We start from the raw sequence: 11492 nt of genomic DNA, 5'->3' as shown, positions 1-11492 counted from the left end.
GATTTCTATTTTTTTATTTATATACGAGCCTAATTATAATTGTAAACAATTATTAAAATTATTTAAACTAAAGCCATAATGGTTTGTGTGTTAGGAATTTGTAATGTATGAAGAGTGTGTTTTAATCATTAGTTGGGCTGTGATAAATAATTTAAAAAATTGATATGTAATAAGTAAAAGTTGGTTTGCCAATAATACCAACTTAAAAAATGAAATTCATCCTTTTGTATCCAATCTTTTTAAATATTTACTAATCTTATAGTATAAAAAATTATATTTTGACAATATTGAATATTTTAAAATTATATTTTAATGATGTTGGATGTTTTATTTATTTATTTATTATTATTATTATAAATTGAAAATTCCTGTTTTTAGTGTTTAAAAAGAAATGATTTTGTGAGGAGAGTTTTGGTAATAAATTTGAATAGTAGGGTTTGGGAAGAGTTATTTCAATTTTGAGGGAGCATCTCTAAATAATATTTGAGTTTATTGCTTTATGGTCCACCATTAAAATATTCAAGGAATAGAGTCCACTTTTTGAATCTTCAATTCGCCGACTCCAGCTCACAATTTTCCACTTCAACTATTTTCTATACTAAAGTCACGGGTGAGATTATTCATTCAGATTCTTTGCTGCAACTTTGCTTCTATCACTATCAGTTTGAAGGAGGCTATAAAAGGTCAGATAACACCCTTCGAAGAATTGGAAATCGAAGATAATAAAAGGGGTAGTTTTGTCAGTTCATGTATAAAATGCACGTGTATCTTTTCATCAATGATTAAAAAATCCAACCGATAATTGAATGGAAATTTTGCTTAAGTGCAACTCCAACCACTCTTTATATCTCTAAATTTAGAGGTTAAAACCTCCAAATCAAGTTTCAATCAATCTCTTAGCTTCTGACACACCCTCTAAATCACTATTCATATCTCTAGAATTGGAGACGAAGCCTAACAAAAAAAATAAATAGAGATGATCTTTATTTCACTATTCATTTTATATAAATATCAATTGTGTATCCCCATTATTTTATATAAATATTATTCTTAATTTTCTTTTTCAATAAAAATACGTTTTAAATATAATTTTTGTCTCTTATTGATTTTCAATTATTATTATTCAATGTTTTTAATTTTTTATTAAATATTTTAAATTCAGATATAATTAATTGTTGGATTAAATTCGACAAAAAATTATAATAAAAAATCAGTTTAATCATGAATATTTATTTTATTTTTTATATTTTTTTGAAATAAATGAAATTAATTTAAATGTATATATTTATATTTTTCTACTAAACATAAGACGATCAGATCAAATTTGATTTCTCATACAATTGGTGGATTTCTATTTTTCTACGTTTAAATTGAGGTGTAAGAAGTAAAGTTGTGTGGCCAATAGTATTTTTTCTCTTTTTTTTTTTAAATATTTATCTTGCATTGTAATAAGTAAAGTTGGGTTGTCAATAGTATATTTATTTGTTTTTTATTATGTGAATAGTGAATTAGAAATGTGAATAATGATTTAAAGGTTGAGACTCGTTGGAGTTCGTTTAGGTTCAAAGGAGAGAATCATCTCTAAGATGTGAGAATATGCCAAAATAGAGACACTCTTTAGAGTTACTCTAATTGGTCGAACTAAGGTCTGACTGGGGTTCATTTCGGTTGAACCCTTTTTTTTTAATTATAATATATTTATTAACTAAAACAAAGAATTAAGTAATTAAATTTATCTAAATTACATAAGATTTAAAATTCAATATTATTTTATAAATAATAATTGATTAAAAAATAATAAACATCAATCAAGAAAAGAGAATATTTAATAATTTCATATTTTGACAACTTATGATTCTTTAATTTATGAAGATTTATGTAGGAAATTCAGACTATAAGGATCATTCTCACAAAAAATCAGTTTATTCCGTTACTTTTAACCCATATAAGAAAAAAAAAATTGACTATAATGTGGGTTGCCCTTATTAATTTTTGAGATGCTTTTATCCCAATAGTTAATTAGTCGATCAATTAAAAAAGTGACGAATAAGCCACACTTCTTTTACACGATAGAAAGCAAACCCGCATATAAAAAGGAGTGGTTCCTAATAGTGGTTTTTTCCTAAAATTATCTATAGTGAATTTTGACAGATGAGAGATTGCCCTATCATATAAAAACAATAATCCACTCGTCATTTTTAAAATTTCCGGTCGGACCCAGTCCAATTTTTTAAACACTGCTATCCATCACTATAATGTTGATACACCAAAGCTTGATTTCATATTTTTTAGGTCATTTTAATTTAACTTGATTAAGAGATATTATATTGGCACACCAACTATTACTAACAACATGCCAAATTTTTTTTGAAATAAAATGACAAATGAATCTCCATTTCGTATGGCAAATACAACGAAATTTGGGTTCTAGTACACTGTTCATTTTAAGTTCCAAATATGTTTTTTCAGTGAATTCATCATTTTATAATCTATGAATTCATTGATAAAATACCAACAATTTTAGCTTATTAGTGATCTCCGTGTTAATTTATCAACGAATTTGTTAATTATAAAATTGACGAATTCACTGGAAAAGTATATTTTGGGAATTAAAATATACAATGTATCAAAATCGAAATTTGGACATAAGTTGTACACGTTTTGAGAAAAGTCTTTAAAATGATTGTCTACATATAGATTGGTGCGTTATAAATAGAAGTTAGTGTGTTAATAGAAGTCCTCGTTGATTAATGGACATAAAAATCTATTAAAGTTTATTATTAAGAACTAAAAGATTCATTGGAACATACCTTCAAAATTCCAAATTTAGTTAGTTGAACCAAGCCCAATGGCAATAATTCTAAACGGGCTCAAGAGCTTTGTATGTATAATTGTGCAAAAATTGTTCTAATTTCTCGTATAATTGTCATATTTTAGAATAGAATAATGCTGAAGGGACCTCAAGATTGGACCTCATATTGCACACCATGATGTGAAAGTGCATGGGAACCATTAATGAATTTCCTCAAGATACGAGTGAAAAAGCCTGTATGGTTCCTATTCACTTTGACATCAAGATGTTTGATATGAGGTCCAATCTTAAGGTCACTAACTCTTTGGAATAAACAACTTAGACGTCTATGTAGCCAACTTAGCGGTGTCAATGAGCACCCATTTAACGAGAGTTGAACTAGATTAATCGAAAAACCCATGTTTGAATTCCTTTTATAAATAGATTTTCTCGGAAGGCCTATCTATTCCATTTTTATTACAAATACTCCTTTGATTTATCCAGCTTGTTATTGAACAAACATTTCTTTTTGAACTAGGCTAGCATGACTTAATCTTACTAAGTGTAGTTGGACCCACATGGATTATCACATTGGTAATCCAACACTACAACCTTATAGATTACATGGAAAAATGCAAATTCAAAAAGAAAAAGAAAATTTAAAAATCAATTTTGAATTTCATCTAAGGTGTTGAAAAATGGATGGTTACAAAACTCCTAAATTTAAAATTAAAATTCAACCATTCAATTTTTATTTTTATTTTTCGATTTTTTTTTTTAAAACTCTTAGAATTTGTCATCTATAATAGTATTAGATCATGTTTTTGGACGCTACAAATTGATGCAGTAAAAAAATTCCTTATTAGCTTAGGAAGGAAGATGTGTTTTTCAGTAAAAAAAATGTTGGGGTGAGATCCACATCTTTTAAACAGATTGAATACCTATAATATCTTCAATTCTTTTAATTAATAATTTATAATGATGTGGATCTCACTCAAGATTTGTTGAATAACGAAGTAACAAACTTAATAAATTTGAGGAGTTTTTATAATAATAATTGAACAATAGGTCTACCCGACAAATCTCTCTTTTTTATATTTGGTGAAGAAAGAAGATTTACATGTAAAGATGGAACTCACTCAAGGTATTATCTAATTATGATTTTTAAGAATCAAATCGACATATTGATTCTTGATGGTTTCAAATCAAAATTTTATTTCATTTATATTAGAATCATAATTAAAAAAAAAAAAAAAAGAAGAAAAAACATAATGACTCCAATTTTGGGTGGCTAAGAATTGAATTAGACATCAAAATCAACAGTATATATTTTGTGATTTTGAGTTTTATTGGAGGGAAGCAAACAAGGAGTAGATCTTCTTGCAAAATGGGTCGTTCATTCAAGCATGGTTCATTGTCCATTTTCTTTGTAACTCTCTGTAGCTTTTGTAAACGGTTGAGGGGTGTGCCACATCATAAAGGCGATTACATCTAACTATTTAAATTTAGAAACTAGTTCATTATCCATTTTCAAACTCTTGATTAGAGGAACAAAAGTTGTCTATTTTTGTATTTTTTTTTTGAAAGTTGGTCTAAACCATGAGTACAAGATGATCATGTTGTTGCTTTTGTTAGATGTGATGTTCCATGGACTGTAGAACAAGAGCTACAGACAAAATGGGCTACAGAGGATCTGTTCCCACAAAAATCTGCCACTTTTTGAAAAAAATAGTTACAACACCCTAAAATTGCATAATAATAGATCCAAGAACCCAATAGAAAATGACCTTTTGATTCGAGTTGTACAAGGGGGTGCTGAAATATCAATTAAGTTGGAAGCGAAAAATTAGTGTAATTCATTGGCTCATTGTAATCTATATTCGAGCTCTGTCTATCTCTCTCTCTGGTATTTCTTTCATTGTCATATTACAGGTGAGCTCTTTTCAGATTTTCATTTAGATTTTGTTGATGATTAGGTGATCTCAATAATAAAATAAATAATGAGTTTAGATTGATGGAAATCTGAAATATAATGGCAATTTGTTGTTTTCAATACTTTATTTGAAGCTTTTAAGTTGATCTATTAATCTTGAATGTGGAATTGAATCAATCATCTCGGGTTATTTCCCATGTTGTTATGTATTCTCTCTCAAATCTTAGTCAAAGATTGTGCTTCAATCTTCATCGTAAATCAAATTTCTGTGAGCCTAATAGTACTGATTTCAGATTCAATGATTTTATGAAATTTTCTATTAATTGATCAGTCATAAATCTAAATCGAACTCGGGTTTGTCGTCCTATGCAATTTGTCATTGGGTGTTATGTACGATTACCAAGTTGAATTCAAGTTCAATGGGTTCATGTGATTGTTTGATGATTAAGTGGAGGACTTGAGAATAGAAAGTTTGACTGTTGTTGTTCTAGATTAGAGGTATAAGACTATCTTGCTTTATTTTCTTTTTATAGAGAAGTTTAACTTCATATCTCAAGGGAATGGTATTTTGTTGTTACAACAAAATCAGAATTTTGTGGTGTTTTAAGTGTCCAAAATCAAGTTGCCATAGAACTAGTCCAGATCATAGAATGATTTAGCCTTGTTTTAAAACTATTTTGGGAGTCTAAAATAAATGTATTTTGGGGATTAGTTTGGTGTTTCAAAAGCTAAATTTGTAGGACTGGAATTGAATTTGTGGGACTGGTTTGTTGGTAGAAAAATCTGTTTCTTGTAGTTGAGTTTGTATTTCTATATAAAACTGATTTTTGGGGGTGCTAGTTCAATGCTACAAAGCCAATTTTATTCTTTCCTACTGTTTTCATATTATGAAACCTCAATTTTGGAAATTGTTTACATGTTAGAAAAAGTCCTTTCTTGGATGGTTTTCATGTTGAAGGGTTGGGACTATTTTAATATGATTTTCAATTAATGTGGTTTTTAAGCTACTATTTGGGTTCTAATGACTGCACAAGAGCTTAACAAATGAGTAACTTTTACCTCTTGATTTGATTGAGATTCCTATATTAATAGTCTCTTTTACTAGACTGAGTTGACTCAGGAGTACAGTAAGAGATAGTGGCAGTGGATTTCTAAATTATATTTTTTTATAATCTTTGACAAGGTAACCCATTAACCAACCATGATAGGTTTCTACATCAATATCCATAAGCACGTAGCAGATTTTATTTGATTTTCTCATTTTTATTTGAGGTGGAATAATTTGGATAGTATGGAAATAAGATCTTTAGTGTGATGTTTGGGACTGATTCAATGCCTTTTTTTTACTTCAAAATTTTAATAAATCTCTCAAAAATAAAAAAAAACACAACACTTGCACTCACTCGATTGAGCTAAATTCAACCAAGTCATGGGCCCCAATTCATTTAAGTGGGTGAGAATATAAGGTAATGAAGGAGCATGAACCCGAAATTCGTAAATCATTCATGAATCGAGTACTTATAACTCTTTTGAATTTGACAAGATGCACTGTACAAATAACGGTAAATATCAACAACAACTACAAAAAAAAAAAGTTGTAAGTCAAAATATTGAGTGACATTAAGTAGGTAACCGTTTAACGGGTGAGTCGGGATGCCAAATACCTTTCCCGAGACACAATTACATGGCAATCGATTCCATCTTGAGAATCAGATCGCTACAAGGTTATGATAGTATGATTCACAATAAGGTGTGTAGTGGTTGGATCCTCTATCAAGGGCCACATTTTGCGATCCCATCTCTTCAGTTATTGCTGGTCTATTGCTATTGAGATTTGAATTATGTCAGGAGTCACCATCACTCAGTCGGTTTAGGTATGAATGGTCACCGATATAGAGTTTAATTCAAAATGTGTGATTTGCACAAAAATTGAATTTGATTTAGCTTGCGGATAAGAGGCTTGGTTGAGGGTTAGGGAAGGTGTTAAGCACCTTAATTCACCCCATTTTGTGGCTACCTGAATTTTTCACTGACTAAGCGAATTTATCTTGCATTTGAATTAATCGAGAACTTTGATAATTTTGTTGTGTCAAAAAGAATGGTCTCTCCTTGATATTGGGATCATTTAGTACACAAGGGTTTTCGATTCATGCACCAGCAATGCCTTTAATCCTCATGTACTTGAACGATCAAAGATCTTTGATTCTCTTTCTTCGTTATCCTAGGCAACTTGAGCTGGTTTGATTTATGTGCCACCGTTCAATTCATTTACTCTGCTTGTTTGCTAGCGCACATTGTACCTTATCAAGCTCAGTTGGACGATCTTTAACTTGCCACCAACATAAGAAGTTCTAACCCAAGCACCAACACTTCCTTCGGTCACTCAAACGATTGATGAGCTTAGAACAACAATTCATTGAGTTACGATGCAATAGAAGTGCACACCAACACTGATTTTAAAAGTTTGATGAAATTAGGTGTTTTGCAATTTCCAAAATTTTTGGGGAGTTCAATGGCAATTTAAAAAGTTTAAGTACCTACTTGAAAATTCATAAGTTTTAAGTTCCCGAAGTTAATTTAATCTTTGTCGGTGTTTCGAAATGTTTTTGAGGTATTTCGAGGGTCTCGGGGGGTACAATTTTGTCTTTTCAAAAAGGGTCTTTTGTAATTTTCAAAAATTGAGGGACTCACAAATCCACTTCTATGTTGAACACAACGAGATGGAATCATGGTTCTTCAAGTTGATCAAAGATAGAATTGAGGTCTAATGTGTGTCCCACTCGTAACAAGAAAAAAAAAAGACAGAAATACACTTAGAAAAACAAAGAATAATATTTTCTAACTAGAAAGTCTTCACTCGGTCGATACTGTGCTAACGTGTTATGGACACAGAACCATATATCTTTTTCTTCGGGATACACAAATGCAAATCCTCATAAAAGATGTGTATTTTGCTTGATAGAAGAAACAATTTTATAAAAAATGGCATTGTCAAAGTCAATCGGATGTGGGCACAAATGAGGCAAATCATTCAGGCATACCGAGTAAGGCAAATCACTCCCTTAGGAAAAGTAGACAAGGCAAATCACTCCCTCACGAGACTTGAAGAAAAAGACTTTTATCATTACCAAATTCTGATCACATCAAAGCCCAAAAGACAATACACCAAATCAGATACATGGGGAGGTGAAGGAAGATTTTGGTTTTGGGAGGCAAGTCTCTTTAGGTAAAAACACCCCTTACACTATGTAAAGAAAATGAATAAAGAAGAAGTAGTAGTGGACCAGGTTCAACTTTTAGAACTTGGGTGGTATTTTAAAATACAAAGAAAACAAGATCGAGGTTACTTTACGCACTCGAGGGGCAAGTAAGTCTGCCGAAGATGCTTTACGCACTCAAAGATCAAGAAAACAAGATCGAGGTCGCTTTACGCACTCAGGGAGGGGGGATGTAAGTAAGATCGAGATCGTTTTAAGTACTCGGGGGCATGCGAACAAGGCCAAAAAAAATGCTTTTTTTTTTTTTTTTTTTTAATATTACATTTTTTATACGAGGAATTACAAAGGAAAGAAAGACAAAAGTAAGAAAGGCTGATCAAACGGTGTCTACGACTCTAAATATATTCTCTTCCATGCTAATGAGTTTGAACAACAGAATTATATACATTTATACTTTTTTTTTTGGCTTGTTGCAAGTACATTTTATTGTCTATTAAGCTCATAAGTAGCAAATACTTAATTATGTATTTAACCATGCACGCAAATGCAATGTAAGACCATAGATTCTACATGTGCTTCACAACGTGAACAAAAGTCTATATTCAATGGTTCAAAATCGTCAAATTTTTCATTGTCGATTTTTTTTACAATGGATTGAAATTGTCAAATTAATAGAGAATAGGAGAAATTCGATGGCTCTAAGACCTCAAATTGTGGAACATAAAAAATTTCAACGGCCATGGGCCGTTGAAATTCGATTTCTAAAATTTGCGAGTCCTGGCCCATTGAATTTTCTTGTCAAAATTTTCAGTTTCCACATAGTGCAGGGACCACTGTTAACATTAAAAATAAAACATTAGTATCCAATCCTGATAGAACCTATCATCATCCCCCATCCCCATATCCATAAAGGAGAAATTAAAAATGGTAAAAACAGAATACTGGAAAAATAAAGAGAAAGGAAAAAAGGAAAGTGGAATAATTAAAACCATGCTTTGCTTGATGGAATTAAAAATAAGAACATTTTAGTGGCCAATGAGAGAAGAGGCCCAGGTTTCTTGGATACCTGTACAAGCATCCTAAGAGTGGCTTTCTTAAATCCCAAGGATTCTCTTGTGTGTAGTTTCCCATCTCAGCCATCCCATTGAACACTCCATTTCAGTCCAACTTGGACACCCGTTTTGGTTAATGTTTACGGTACCCCTATATTTTCAAACCTGGTATGCCCCTTTTCCTCAGTCTTTTCTAATAGACAAATGAAAATAACCTAAATGCCCTCATCATTAATCTGTAGCCAAAAGTATGGATTTTTCTAACCAAAATTCGATTGCATTTTACTTCTCCAGATAACCTATTTTGTTCTTGTGATTTGAAAAATAAAGTAGATATAATATAAGGTTTGAAAATGAAGATAACAAATTTTACCCATGAGATTATAGATGTCTGGTTTTGAAAAGAAAAAAAAAGGTTTGTGGAAGTCATTTTTCATTAGTCTATAAGAGTAGAATGAGGTCAAGGGGTATTGTCATCAGGTTTGAAAACTCTAGTATTGTACTCACTCTGATTGACTCGATTATCTAGTTTTAAACAATCAGTTTAGACTTGAGATTCCACCTGACTGACATTGAATAAGGAACAGCTGAGATTGAAAGAGAAATATAAATTTCTTAGAACTCAGACTTCAAGAGAAAACCAAGGGAGACTTTGTTAAAACTTGTAAAATCAACTCAAAACTCAAGTCGAGTCGAGTCGCGCAATTGGATTTCTTGTGACTCTTGAAACTAAATGGAAAATATTTGGCCTAATCAACTAAAAAATGCACCGAATTTGGAAAGGATTTTGATTGATTTTTGAAAATATTTTTAATATTTTTGTGGGGAGGAAAATATAGATTTTATATTGTATTTTAAAATACTAAGAATTATTTATTTGTTCCAATCTAATCGAAAACAAAGTTTTCAAAGCTTTAAAACTATGGTTAATATTACCGAGATCTATGTAGTAGATAAAAGATTATGTATAATATAGGCCTACGTGGTAAAATGTATTTTTAGTGTCCAATGTTGTTTTGATCCTTTTGTGTCTTTATGTCATCACATCACCTGTACATGAGATGGACATGGGAACGTAATAGAAGGAATCCCATCAACTTACTCTAAGCTAAGATAGGGTCTTGTTGATAAGTGAGAGTTCACTGTAAGACTCAGGACTTTCAAGTGATCAACTCTCTATAATTCAACTTTTGAAAGTTGAGAGTGAGTGTTAATTATAACTTTTGCCTTTGATTTAATTGCTTATAAGAATTCACTTTTGAGTTACATAGAATTCCAACTCAACTGGGGGATAAGGGGTAGCATTTTTCTTTTTTAAATCCATCTTCCTAATTGAGCTTGAAGCTAGATAAATTTTTATTCATTTATTTATTATTTTTTAAAATTAAAATTAAAATTATTTATTTTTTAAATTATTACTATTTATTTTATTTCCACATTATCGATTAATAATAAAAAAAATAAAAAATAAAAAGGGAGATGAGAGAGTGAGAGTTGCCAACTTTCACCTTATAGGGTGAAAGTTGAAATACTTCAATTTTCAGAAGTCAGAGAGTTGGTGAGTGCCAACTCTCATAAGTTGAGCTTTTCAAAATTCAAACACACAACTTGCTAGTTTTCATATTCAACCTTCGCTTATCAAACACACCAATAATAAACTGAGCTTGATCTTACTTCATCATTGGAATACAAAAGAAAATTGAAGAATTATTTAGATGGGATTACATATTAATATTCCCAAGAAAAATTGATCTCCAGAAGCTTGTATATAACTGAACATGTTGGACTTTTGGAAATCCATGGTTTTAAAACTTGTCTCATCTCATCTCATCTCACCACCCATCAATACCTAGTAGATTCGCTTAAATCATCCTTTCTCGGAAAAGTTAACCCATTTAAGTTAGTTGTCTAATTTTATTTTTTCCTGAGCAATCATTTTAAAATTATTTATTAATATATACTTATGTTTAAAAAGCCAATTTTCTTTTTCTAATTATAAGGTGGATGAGCGAGTATTTGTTTACAACCTAACATGTGTTTGACATGTGACACAAATGACGTAAGCAATAGAGTGATAATTTCTTTGCTCATACATGTCCTCTATTCACATATTTTAATTTTAAGATTTCAGATCTTAAGATGGATTTATGGCCCTTATGAATTATCATATTGGCAATCTAACACCACAACCTTCTAGATTTCATAAAAAATCCCACATTAAAATAAATTTCTAGGAAAAAAGTTTTTTCGACATTGATCCAAGGTGTTGAAAACATTTCAACGGTTAAAAAATGACTATTTTGAAATTTATAGAATTTCATCCTTTATAACCTTATGGAATTGGATCATGTTTTACAAAATGATTTAACGAGGAGTTTTCATTTCTTTCGATGTAGGCAGGACAAAGAAATTCTCTCTTGTTGCTCACGTAATCTACCCCAAATGTCAAACGGCTGTTGGGCACTGTGAGCAAAAGTCAATCAAGGTGGATTGGGTGG

This window comes from Akebia trifoliata, chromosome 13 (genome assembly GCF_017979445.1).
Source record: "Akebia trifoliata isolate Shusen 1 chromosome 13, ASM1797944v1, whole genome shotgun sequence".
Lineage (NCBI taxonomy): Eukaryota > Viridiplantae > Streptophyta > Magnoliopsida > Ranunculales > Lardizabalaceae > Akebia > Akebia trifoliata.
Note: the sequence above shows the minus strand (reverse complement) of the source record.